Source organism: Oncorhynchus kisutch, linkage group LG22 (genome assembly GCF_002021735.2).
Source record: "Oncorhynchus kisutch isolate 150728-3 linkage group LG22, Okis_V2, whole genome shotgun sequence".
Lineage (NCBI taxonomy): Eukaryota > Metazoa > Chordata > Actinopteri > Salmoniformes > Salmonidae > Oncorhynchus > Oncorhynchus kisutch.
This window is the reverse complement of record NC_034195.2, coordinates 29495085-29509530: the sequence shown is the minus strand read 5'-3', so window position 1 is coordinate 29509530 and position 14446 is coordinate 29495085.

Genomic DNA, 14446 nt, shown 5'->3' with positions numbered 1-14446 from the left:
GGAAGAAAAAAATCTGATCTGGGTTCAGCTCAGCTACTTGATCTTGTATCCTTTTCAAAAGGCCAACGTTTTTTCCTGTCAGGTTTGGGAACCCATCAGTGTTCACACTGGATAACTTTTCAAAACTCAGTCCCAGCTTTGGCACACACTTATTAACCTCCTCCAATAAATGTTTCCCTGTGGTTGTGCTCTTCATTGACTGCATTGAAGCAAGCTCCTCTAAAAAAATGGGGTTATGCCTCGTAAGAATATCAACAACTGCGCCGTGCCACATGCATCACTGCTCTCGTCCAGGGCCAAGGAGAAATAGGTGACATCCTTTCCCTTGTCTTTCAAATGTTTTTCCATATTCTCTGTGATGTCAACAACATGCCGTGTCACTGTTTATCTTGACAGGGAAACATTTTCAATCAGCTCTTTCTTTTCGGGGCAAAGTGTTGCTGCAGAGTCAATTAAACATTCTTTAACGAATTCGCCCTCAGCGAATGGCTTCCCATGTTTAGCAATTATGTGGGGCAGTACATAGCTAGCTCTCACAATTCCGTTGTTTGCTGAATGCAGTTTTGTGAAAAGTCCTTGCTGATTTTGCAACTGAGAAAGCAACTCTTTCGATGCACTTGCCATCTGCTCAGAAGACATATTCCTATATTTCTCTGCATGCTTCATCTGGAAGTGTCAGGACAAGTTGTAGTCTTACAAGACAGTGCTCTCTTTGCACACTAAGCACACAGCTTTCCCTGATACCTCAATCAAGAAATATTTCGATGTCTTTGTGATCTGAGCATGATTACGCAGGCCATATTGAATCAGGTTGCGGGCCGCATACGCCCCCCGGGATGGCTTTTGCCCAGGCCTGATCTATACCCACATGAAAAAACTGTACAGTTTACTATATAATACTACAGTACTTAGTAATATATGCCAAGATGGCGCCGATAAAGATGGCAGCTTCGCTTGTATTATTTCTTACATTGTTAGCTCAGAAAACCTTAACTGTTATTACATACAGCCGGGAAGAACTATTGGACATCAGAGAGACGTCAACTTACCAGCACAACCAGCACTACGACCAGGAATACGACTTTCCCAAAGCGGATCCTTTGTCTGCTTTGATTCCGATCTGATTCCAGAGGCTGACCCAAAACAACGCCGTCGGAGGAGAGGGTGCCGGAGCGGTCTTCTAGTGAGGCTTCGGATGTGTGCACACCACCCACCGCTTCCGAGTATATTACTTGCTGATGTCCAGTCCCTAGTTAACAAAGTTGGTGAAATTAGGACAAGAATTGCTTTCCAAAGAGATATCTGGGATTGTAGCATACTCTGTTTCAAGGAGACATGGCTAGCTGGGGACTTGCGGTCATAGTCCGTACAGCCAATGGGATTTTCGATGCATCGCGCAGACAGGAACAAACATGTCTCTGGTAAGAAGAAGGGCGGGGGTGTATGTTTCATGATTAACGACCTTAATTGTAACAACATACAAGAACTCAAGTCCTTTTGTTCACCTGACCTAGAATTAATAATCATATGCCAACCGTATTATCTCCCAAAAGAACTCTGCTCGATTATCGTCAAAGTCGTGTATATCCCCCCCGCAAGCGGATACCAAGATGGCCATCAAGGAACTTCACTGGACATTATGCAAACTGGAAACCATACATCCTGAGTCTGCATTTATCGTAGCTGGGGATTTTAGCAGAGTTAATCTGAGAACAAGGCTACCTAAATTGTATCAGCATATCGATTGCAGTAACACAAGCGAGTAACACACTCGACCACTGCTACTCTAACTTCCGTGATGCATACAAGGCCCTCCCCGCCCTCCTTTTGGCAAATCTGACCATGACTCCATCTTGTTGCTCTACTCCTATAGGCAGAAACTAAAACAGGAAGCGCCCGTGCTTACGTCTATCCAATGCTGGTCTGACAATACAGTGCCACCGACACAGCCACTACCAAAGACTGTGGGCTCTCCTTCTCCGAGGCCGACGTGAGTAAAATATTTAAACGTGTTAACCCTAGCAAGGCTGCCGGCCCAGAAGGCTTCCCTAGCCGCGTCCTCAGAGCAAGCGCAGACTAGCTGGCTGGTGTGTTTACGGACATATTCAATCAATCCCTATCTCAGTCTGCTGTCCCCACATGCTTCAAGCTGGCCACAATTGTTCCTGGCCCCAAGAAAGCTAAGGTAAGTGAACTAAATGACTATCACCCCGTAGCACTCACTTCTGTCATCATGAAGTGTTTTGAGAGACTAGTCAAGGATCATTTCACCTCCACTTTAGCTGTCACCCTAGACCCACTCCAATTTGCTTACCACCCCAATAGGTCCACAGACGATGCAATTGCCATCACACTGCACACTGCCCTATCCCATCTAGACAAGAGGAATTACAACCAGTTGAAGTCGGAAGTTTACCTACAGTTTTTCAACAAAAAAACAATGTTTTTCAACAATTCCACAAATGTATTGTTAACAAACTGTAGTATTGATAAGTCGGTTAGGACATCTACTTTGTGCATGACACAAGTCATATTTCCAACAATTGTTAACAGACAGATTATTTCACTTATAATTAATTATATCACAATTCCACTGGGTCAGAAGTTCACATACACTAAGTTGACTGTGCCTTTAAACATCTTGAAAAATTCCAGAAAAAGTCATCATGGCTTCAAAAGCTTCTGATAGGCTAATTGACATCATTGAGTCAATTGGAGGTGTACCTGTGGATGTATTTCAAGGCCTACCTTCAAACTCAGTGTCTCTTTGCTTGATCATGGGAAAATCAAAAGAAATCAGCCAAGACCTCAGAAAACAATTGTAGACCTCCACAAGTCAGGTTCATCCTTGGGAGCAATTTTCAAATGCCTGAAGGTACCACGTTCATCTGTAGAGACAATAATACACAATTATAAACACCATGGGACCACGCAGCCATCATATCGCTCAGGAAGGAGACGCGTTCGGTCTCCTAGAGATGAACGTACTTTAGTGCAAATTGTGCAAATCAATCCCAGAACAACAGCAAAGGACCTTGTGAAGATGCTGGAGGAAACAGGTATAAAAGTATCTATATCCACAGTAAAACGAGGCCTATATCGATATAACCTGAAATACTGCTCAGCAAGGGAGATGCCACTGCTCCAAAACCGCCATAATGTCACGCCCTGGTCTAAGTATTTTGTGTTTTTCTTCATGTATTGGGTCAGGCCAGGGTGTGGCATGGAGTTTTTGTATTGTGGTGTGTTTTGTCTTGGGGTTTTGGTGTGTATGTTTTTGGGATTGTAGCTAGTAGCGACCTCTAGCAAGGTCTATGGCTGTCTGGAGTGGTTCTCAATTAGAGGCAGGTGCTTATCGTTGTCTCTGATTGGGAACCATATTTAGGCAGCCATATTCTTTGAGTTTGTCGTGGGTGATTGTCCTATCTGTCCTTAGTGTCTTTGTTCCTGTCGCATTGTTAGTTGACACAAGTATAGGCTGTTTCGGTTTTCATTACGTTTATTGTTTTGTAGTGTTTTGGGTTTATTATTGTCACGTTTGTTTGATTAAACATGGATCGAAATCTACACGCTGCAGTTTGGTCCGACTCTCCTTCACCACACCTAGAAAGCCGTAACACATAAAAAACCCAGACTATGGTTTGCAACTGCACATAGGGACAAAGATCGTACATTTTGGAGAAATGTCCTTTAGTCTGATGAAACAAAAATAGAACTCTTTGGCCATAATGACCATCATTATGTTTTGAGGAAAAACGGGGAGGCTTGCAATCTGAAGAACACCATCCCAACCGTGAAGCACGTGGGTGGTAGCATCATGCTGTGGGGGTGCTTTGCTGCAGGAGGAACTGCTGCACTTCACAAAATAGAATGCATCTTGAGGCAGGAAAATTATGAGATGTTGCTTCAATATATCCACAAGACATCAGTCAGGAAGATAAAGCTTGGTCGCAAATGGGTCTTCCAAATGGACAATGACCCCAAGCGTACTTCCAAAGTTGTGGCAAAATGGCTTAAGGACAACAAAGTCAAGGTATTGGAGTGGCCATCACAAAGCCCTGAACTTAATCCTATAGAAAATGTGTAGGCAGAACTGAAAAAGCGTATGCGAGCAAGGAGGCCTACAAACCTGACTCCGTTACACCAGCTCTGTCAGGAGGAATGGGCCAAAATTCACCCAAATTATTGTGGGAAACTTGTGGAAGGCTACTCGAAACATTTGACTGAAGTTAAACAATTTAAAGGCAATGCTACCAAATACTAATTGAGTGTATATAAACTTCTGACCCACTTGGAATGTGGTGAAAGAAATAAAAGCTGAAATAAATCACTCTCTACTATTATTCTTATATTTCACGTTCTTAAAATAAAGTGCTGATCCTAACTGGCCTAAGACAAGGAATTTTTAATAGGATTAAATGTCAGTAATTGTTTTAAACTGAGTTTAAATCTATGTGTCACGACTTCTACCGAAGGTGGCTCCTCTCCCTGTTCGTGCGACGCTCGGCGGTTGGCGTCGCTGGTCTACTAGCCATCACTGACCCCTTTTTCCTTTTCTGTTTGTTTTGTCAGTGGTTCTTTTTCACACCTGGTTTCATTTACGTTAATTTCTGTGTGTATAATTGTAACCTGTTGCCTGCCTAAATTTGTGCGGGATTAGTCTTTTATTGTGATGTGCTCGGTTGGATTTACCGTTATTTGTTTTCACGGTTACATAAAGTGTATGAGTGTCGTAACTTTGTTTGTTCCTCCGTGTGTTTGCACGGGTTCTCTGTTAACAAGGGCGTTGTCCTTTTCGATTGTGCCATTCCTGTGTTGGTGGACTGTCTTATTAAAACATGCTTCTCAGACATCCCTGCTCTCCTGCGCCTGACTCCTACACATACCACTTAGACGCACCTTATCACAGTATGTAAACTTCCAACTTCAACTGTACATGTTTCAAGCAGACTTCTTTAGTCCCTATGCCCAAGAACACCAAGGTAACATGCTTAAATGACTACCGACCCGTAGCAATCACATCTGTAGCCATGAACTGTTTTGAAAGGCCGGTCATGGCTCACATCAACACCATCATTCCAGAAACCCTGGACCCACTCAAATAGCATACCGCCCCAACAGATCCACAGATGACGCAATCTCTATTGCACTCCACACTGCACTTTCCCACCTTGACAAAAGGAACACCTTTGTGAGTATACTGTTCATTAACTACAGTTCAGAGTTCAATACCATAGTGCCCACAAATCTCATCACTAAGCTAAGGACCATGGGTGTAAACACCTCCCTCTGCAACTGGATCCTGGACTTCCTGATGGGCCGCCCCGAGGTGGTAAGGATAGGTAACAACACATCTGCCATGCTGATCCTCAACATGGGGGCCCCTCACGGGTGCATTCCTAGTCCCCTCCTGTACTCCATGTTCACCCATGACTGCGTGGCCAAGCAGGACACCAACATCATCAATAAGTTTGCCGACGACACAACGGTGGTAGGCCTGATCACCAACAATGATGAGACAGTTTATAGTGAGGAGGTCAGAGACCTGGCAGTGTGGTGCCAGGACAACAACCTCTCCCTCAATGTGATCAAGACAAAGGAGATGATTGTGGTCAACAGAAAAGAAGGGCAGAGCACGCCCCTATTCTCATCGATGGAGCAGGTTGAGAGCTACAAGTTCCTTGGTGTTCACATCACCAAAAAACTATCATGGTCCAAACACATTAAGACAGTCATGAAGAGGACACGAAAATGCCTATTCCCCCTCAGGAGACTGAAAAGATTTGTCATGGATCCTCAAAAAGTTATACTGCTGCAACATCGAGAGCCTGGTTGCATCAACACCTGGTATGGCAACTGCTCAGCATCAGACTGCAACGCGCTACAGAGGGTAGTGCATACGACCAAGTACATCACTGGGTCCAAGCGTCCTGCCATCCAGGTGTTCTATACCAGGCGATGTCAGAGGAAGGCCCTAAAAATTGCCAACAACTCCAGCCACCCTAGTCATAGACTGTTCTCTCTGCTACCGCATGGCAATTGGTACCGGAGCGCCAAGTCTATGTCTAAAAGGCTCCTTTACCGCTTCTACAACCAAGCCATAAGAATGCAGAACAGCTAATCAAATTGCTACCTGAACTACTTGCATTGACCTCCCCTTTTTACGCAGCTGCTACACACTGTTTATTATCTATGCAGTAGATTGGCCTGTACTGAAGAGCTCAGTGACCTTCAACGTGGCATCGTCATAGGATGTAGCCCTTTCCAACAAGTCACTTTGTCAAATTTCTGTCCTGCTAGAGCTGCCCCGGTCAACTGTAAGTGCTGTTATTGTAGTGGAAAAATCTAGGAGCAACAAAGGGGTAGGCCACACAATCTCACAGAACAGGACCACTGAATGCTGAAACGCGTAGTGCGTAAAAATAGTCTGTCCTCATTTGCAACACTCACTACCGAGTTCCAAACAGCCTCTGGAAGCAACTTCAGCATAAGAACAGTTTATTGGGAACTTCATGAAATGGGTTTCCATGGCCTAGCAGCTACATACAAACCTAAGATCACCATGTGCAATGCCAAGCGTCGGCTGGAGTGGCGTAAAGCTCGCCACCATTGGACTCTGGAGCAGTGGAAATGCGTTCTCTGGAGTGATGAATCACGCTTCACCATCTGGCAGTCCGATTGACAAATCTGGGTTTGGCAGATGCCAGGAAAATGTTACCTTCCCAAATGCAAAAGTTGAAGGATGAAAAATGGTCTGGGAATGTTTTTCATGGTTTGGGCTATGCCGCATAATTCAAGTGAAGAGAAATCTTAACGCTGCAGCATACAATGACATTCTAGATGATTCTGTGATTGCAAATTTGTGGCAACAGATTGGGGAAGGCCCGTTCCTGTTTCAGCATGACAATGCCCCCATGCACAAAGCGAGGTAGATACAGAAACGTTTTGTTGAGATCAGTGTGGAAGAACTTGACTGACCTGAACAAAGCCCTGACTTCAACCTCATCGAACACCTTTGGGATTAATTGGATCGCCGACTGCAAGCCAGGCATAATCGCCAAACATCCGTTCCCGACCTCACTAATGCTCTTGTAGCTTAATGGAAGCAATTCCCCGCAGCTAGTGGAAAGCCTTCCCAAAAGTGTGGAGGCTGTTATTGCAGGAAAGGGGGGACCAACTCCATATTAAAATGCCTTGATGCACCCATCCCGTTACCGGAATCATTTTCTTCAACATCCGCTGAATTGCAGAGTGCCAATTCAAATAAAATTACTAAAAATATTTAATTTTCATGAAATCACAAGTGCAAAATAGCAAAACACAGCTTAGCTTGTTGTTAAACCACCTGGCATGTCAGATTTCAAAAAAGATTTTCGGCGAAAGCATACCAAGTGTTTATGTAAGGACATCTCTCTCAGTAGACAAAACATTACAAACAGCTAGCATCCAAGTAGATTGGTCACGAATGTCAGAAAAAAAATGATCTCTTACCTTTGATGATCTTCGGATGTTTGCACTCACGAGACTCCCAGTTACACAATAAATGTTCCTTTTGTTCCATAAACATTATTTTCATATCCAAAATGTCTCCATTTGGTTAGCACGTTTATGTTCAGAAATCCACAGGCTCGAGCGGTCAAGACCGGGCAGATGAAAATTCCAAATAGTATCCGTAAAGTTCGTAGAAACATGTCAAACATTTTTTATAATCAATCCTCAGGTTGTTTTTACAATATATAATCTATAATATTTCAACCGGAACTGTAGCTTCTTCAACAGGAGAGAGAGAGAAAATGTCTGCTCCAAGCTGTTGCGCATGTGAAACGCTGCTGGCACCCAGCCATCAAATGCCGTGATGTGATCTTTCTCGCTCATTTTTCAAAATAAAAGCCTGAAACTATGGCTAAAGACTGTTCACACCATGGGGAAGACATAGGAAAAGGAAACTGGTTGATATCCCTTTAAATGGAGCGAAGGCAGGCTATGGAACAGAGAGCTTTCAGGAAAAACAGCACTTTCAGGTTGGATTTTCCACAGGTTTTCGCCTGCAATATCAGTTCTGTTATTACTCACAGACAATATTGTGACAGTTTTGGAAACTTTAGAGTGTTTTCTATCCTAATCTGACAATTATATGCATATTCTAGATTCTGGGCCTGAGAAATAGGCAGTTTCATTTGGGTACATTTTTCATCCAAACATCAAAATACTGCCCCCTACACTCAACAAGTTTATGCCTATGCTTTTGGACTGAGATGTTCAACAAGCAGCTGTTCACATACCTTTGGCCATGTAGTGTATGTAGGACAGGCCTCCAGTCCTTCACAACTAAGTCACACAGAGAAGGACTTTGTATGTACCATCATTTACTATCTATCCATCAACATTGACTGGACTGCATACAAGCTTACATGGAACACACACACAAAACAGATAGCAACAGTGAGAAAATTGTTTCCCATAATTGCTATTAGTATTGTTTCACATTGTAGGCTACAACTACATTACTGGGTTCAGCTCTGATGTTTTGTCTAGCTATTGAAACTATCATGGACTGAAAGTCATTAGAGCATATGATTTCCACATAGCCTATTAATGTTTTTTAGGAGACATGTTCACTACATTTGTCAATAACTGCATAGAACAACCAAAAGCAACATACCAACTAACAGTCATGAATAACATGGTTTTGAGAGTCCAATAATCTGGGAGGAACAGAGAGAGTCACTATCACTCACAGGAAGACAACCCAGTTACCATGTTTTAAGATAACCACCACTTCCTGTTTGAAGAGAAGGCCCTTGGTGGTCTCAGGAGCAATGGTTGTAGCTGAAATCACACACACACACACACACAGTCAGTTTGTGGGAAAGACTCCTGTGATGATAGTAGAAGCAGCTGTGTCTGAGATATGAGATAGTCAGACAGGGCCAAGACACACACAGTGGAAACACAGCTAGCCAGTCAACAGCATCCCAGTGAGAACAAAACAGTATTTGAGGTCAGGAACAAATACATAAAGAAACAGACTCACTATACTGTATCCTTACGGTATACACTACAGGTCAACCAAGGGCATGAGAGGAGATGCACTCTCAAACATTTTGACAATATCAGCCAGTAGATTTGACAGTGGTGCTCATGAGCCAAAAGTGGTCCGCATTATCAGTATATTTCGTCATCCAATTGTGTAATTTGTCATCCATTTTGTGTGATATGCTACAAATTTAGCAATTTGTATGATATCATATGAATTTTGACAATATGTTTATCAAGTTTCAGGGAAGACGCAGATGCAGACAGTGTCGAAGTAACAAAATGTTATTACTAGAACATGGGGCAAAGGGCTGTGAGACATGGATTTGATCTTAGACACATGACAAGTGGGATGTATACGGAGGGTACAGGACAACAGAAGACGAACAGCAGAGGGGCTAATGATCTTGGAGATTGGGAAAGGGCTGATAAACCAGGGGGAAAGTTTGCGGGACTCCACCCAGAGTAGTCTTGACAAGAGCCGACCTGGCTCTCTTCCATGTACGACGACAGCGACGGACAAACATCTGGGCCGAGGGTATGCCGACCTCTTCCTCTTGCTCTGGGAAGAGCGGGGGCTGATAACCCAGGGAACACTCAAATGGCGAGAGACCCATTACAGAGCAAGGAAGGGTGTTGAGGGCATATTCGACCCACACTAGTTGCTGGCTCCAGGTGGTGGGGTTGGCGGAGTCCAGGCAGCAAAGAGTCGTCTCCAGGTCTAGGTTGGCTCGCTCCGACTGGCCGTTGGACTATGGGTGAAACCCGGAGAACAGGCTGGCTGACAAACCAATGAGTGTGCAGAACACTTCTACCCTTGGCAGAATTCGGAGACTATCGGGGGAACTCGGGGAAGCCTCGGGTTCTCTCTGCAACAGAGCCGTCGGGGACTTCCAGGATGTCTCGAAGGCGAGGTGGAAGCCATATGGGTGGGAGAGAGAAATCGATCCTCCTCTCCTTCCTTGGCTCCCGTAGTCACCCATCGATCCGAATGGTCAAGGCGATGAACGAGTCGCGATGCGTCAGTGGCAAGCTCGTCCTTTACTTACTCTATGCAGTAACATGTCGAACAGCGCTTCTGGGTTCCAGGCACTCTCAGCTGCCAACGTGCGGAAATCCACTGCATAGTCTGCCACACTGTGGGAGTCTTGCCAAAGCTGGTGTAACTTCCAGATAGCCTCTCTCTCGGACAGTGGAGCATCAAAAACTTTCTTCATCTCTGCCATGAACTCCTCCAGACTGAAGCATACTGAGGCTGACTGTTGTTCCCATACTGCCGTAGCCCAAGCGAGAGCCCTCCTGAAGTAACAAACGTTTATTAATAGAACAGGGGGCAGGCAAAACGACAAGTCAAGGTCAAGCAGAGGTCAGCAATCCAGATCAGAGTCCAAAAGGTACAGAACGGCAGGCAGTCACGGGGTCAGGGCAGGCGGAGATCAATAATCCAGCGTGGTGTGACAAGGTACAGAACAGCAGGCAGGCTCAGGGTCAGGGCCGGCAGAATGGTCAAAACCGGGAAAACTAGAAAACAGGAACTACAAAAAAACAAGAGCAAGGGGAAAACGCTGGTAGGCTTGACGAACAAAATGATCTGGCAACAGACAAACAGAGAACACAAGTAAAAATACACTGGGGATAATGGGGAAGATGGGCGACACCTGGAGGGGGGTGGAGATGCTACGTCCGTCGTTAGATGAATGAGACCAAGGCGCAGCGTGGAAAGTGTTCATGATTTTTAATATTGAACTCAAGTTCTGCAGGGCTAGACAGCAACTATGTAAAAACAAGATCCCACAATCTAAGATTTGAAATAGGGCTGCCTAAGTATGATCCCCAATCAGAGACAACGATAAACAGCTGCCTCTGATTGGGAACCATACTAGGCAAACAAAGAAATAGAAACATAGATTTGCCCACCCAAGTCACAACCTGACCTAACCAAATTGAGAATAATAAAGTCTCTCTAAGGGCAGGGCGTGACAGGAGACAAGCACAATGACAGGTGAAACAGATCAGGGTATGACAATGTTACTAATTTGTTGTGCTTAAGATCCCAGAGTTGATCTGTAACAGAGATATCTATGACAAAGTTCACATGTAGCTGTCTACGTTTAGTGTCAGGCATTGATTTTCCATTCCTGAGGCTTGAAAAACTGTCACCATGGACATGGAAATGTCTTGATTGTATGGGTTAATGGCATCAACAGTGTTTAAGGTACATAAATGACCTGGTATTTACTTAGAAATGAATTGGTAGATACCAGTTGTATAAAATTATTTTATACAGTGCCTTGCGAAAGTATTCGCCCCCCTTGAACTTTGCGAACTTTTGGCACATTTCAGGCTTCAAACATAAAGATATAAAACTGTATTTTTTTGTGAAGAATGAACAACAAGTGGGACACAATCATGAAGTGGAACGACATTTATTGGATATTTCAAACTTTTTTAACAAATCAAAAACTGAAAAATTGGGCGTGCTAAATTATTCAGCCCCTTTACTTTCAGTGCAGCAAACTCTCTCCAGAAGTTCAGTGAGGATCTCTGAATGATCCAATGTTGACCTAAATGACTAATGATGATAAATACAATCCACCTGTGTGTAATCAAGTCTCCGTATAAATGGACCTGCACTGTGATAGTCTCAGAGGTCCGTTAAAAGCGCAGAGAGCATCATGAAGAACAAGGAACACACCAGGCAGGTCCGAGATACTGTTGTGAAGAAGTTTAAAGCCGGATTTGGATACAAAACGATTTCCCAAGCTTTAAACATCCCAAGGAGCACTGTGCAAGCGATAATATTGAAACGGAAGGAGTATCAGACCACTGCAAATCTACCAAGACCTGGCCGTCCCTCTAAACTTTCAGCTCATACAAGGAGAAGACTGATCAGAGATGCAGCCAAGAGGCCCATGATCACTCTGGATGAACTGCAGAGATCTACAGCTGAGGTGGGAGACTCTGTCCATAGGACAACAATCAGTCATATATTGCACAAATCTGGCCTTTATGGAAGAGTGGCAAGAAGAAAGCCATTTCTTAAAGATATCCATAAAAAGTGTCGTTTAAAGTTTGCCACAAGCCACCTGGGAGACACACCAAACATGTGGAAGAAGGTGCTCTGGTCAGATGAAACCAAAATGGAACTTTTTGGCAACAATGCAAAACGTTATGTTTGGCATAAAAGCAACACAGCTCATCACCCTGAACACAACATCCCCACTGTCAAACATGGTGGTGGCAGCATCATGGTTTGGGCCTGATTTTCTTCAGCAGGGACAGGGAAGATGGTTAAAATTGATGGGAAGATGGATGGAGCCAAATACAGGACCATTCTGGAAGAAAACCTGATGGAGTCTGCAAAAGACCTGAGACTGGGACGGAGATTTGTCTTCCAACAAGACAATGATCCAAAACATAAAGCAAAATCTACAATGGAATGGTTCAAAAATAAACATATCCAGGTGTTAGAATGGCCAAGTCAAAGTCCAGACCTGAATCCAATCGAGAATCTGTGGAAAGAACTGAAAACTGCTGTTCACAAATGCTCTCCATCCAACCTCACTGAGCTCGAGCTGTTTTGCAAGGAGGAATGGAAAAAAAATTCAGTCTCTCGATGTGCAAAACTGATAGAGACATACCCCAAGCGACTTACAGCTGTAATCGCAGCAAAAGGTGGCGCTACAAAGTATTAACTTAAGGGGGCTGAATAATTTTGCAATATCCAATAAATGTCGTTCCACTTCATGATTGTGTCCCACTTGTTGTTGATTCTTCACAAAAAAATACAGTTTTATATCTTTATGTTTGAAGCCTGAAATGTGGCAAAAGGTCGCAAAGTTCAAGGGGGCCGAATACTTTCGCAAGGCACTGTATATTAGGAATGACCCATTCACGACTTCCTTGTAAATGCCATCTAATTTCTGTTTCATAAAATAAAGTATTCTAATGAACCACACAACTTTAACATTTTAGTCATTTCGCAGATGATCTTATCCAGAGCAATTAGGGTTAAGTGCCTTGCTTAAGGGCAGTTAAGTGCCTTGCTCAGGATTCAAACCAGCAACCTTTTGGGTTACTGGACCAACGCTCTTAATCATTAGGGTTTAAAAAAGTATCCTAAACTTCCCGCTATAACAACCAAGCCTTACCCCAGAACCGAAGCCGTTGACAGATGTGTGTGATAAGACCTCTGATCAGTGGCATGCTTACCTTCCTACACTTAAACGTTTCCATGACAATCCTCAACTGAAAATTAAGTTAAGCAAGTCTTGAATAAACAATGACTACATTGCAAGACTATATGACTTCATATGACTGTCTGGATTTGAATCTGGTCTCATCTGCGCACAATAATAGAGTTTTAGCCCACTGAGCCAAAACCCAGGCATTAGTATAGGGACCTATTGCATGTCTTCAGGTTTAGGCAAGCTTACTCATCAGAGATCTTAGTGTACTTCTGTCTTTAGAAGCTCTGCATGAGTTATGCAATACAATATCAAGTAATACTTGCTCTCAATGATTAATCAGAGTCCTACCTGCTCTCAAAGATTGATCAGAGTCCTACCTTCTCTCACTCTCAATGATTAGTCATAATCCTAACTATGTACTTACACTATATTTAATTCCTATGATGTCTCTCTCTGTCTCCATCTGTTTCCTGAATGATGGAAGGCTGCAGTAACAGTGGTCTCTGGTGGGAGTGTCCTCTCAGTCAGTGGTGACCTCGTCATGACTCACTACATTGTTCACACACACACGCACACACGCACGCACACACACACACACACACACACACACATGCATATTGACACCATACACTCACACATAGAAATTCTTTCACAATCTGCCACTCTGTTTATTATTTATACTGATTGCCAAGTCACTTTTACCCCTACCTACATGTACATATTACCTCAATTACCTCAACTACCTCATACCCCTGCATGTTACTCGGTAAGGTAATCCTTGTACATAGCCTCATCATTGTTATTTTATTATGTTACTATTTAAATTATAGATTTTTTACTTGTTAACTCTGCATTCATGGGAAAGGGCAAATAAGTAAGCATTTCACGGTAAAGTCTACACCTGTTGTATTCAAGGCATGTGACAAATAACATTTGATTGAACCCCTTTGGCCCCCTCTCACATGTTCAGTCTTCAGTCTCCCCAACAACACACACAGAATCCTGGACCACCATGCCTATCAGTGGGCCTGGCCATGTGGTCACCGGGGAGATAGTAGCCTAGATTGAAACTGGCAGATCTCTAGTTAAACTAGTGGTTTCAAACAGCAGCTTTAACAGGAGGAGGTAGATGAGCAGACCCAGTAGTGGCTGATCTGTATGAAGATTAACTACTCTACAGCAGCAACATTTAGTCTGCTAACTAATACAATACAATACAC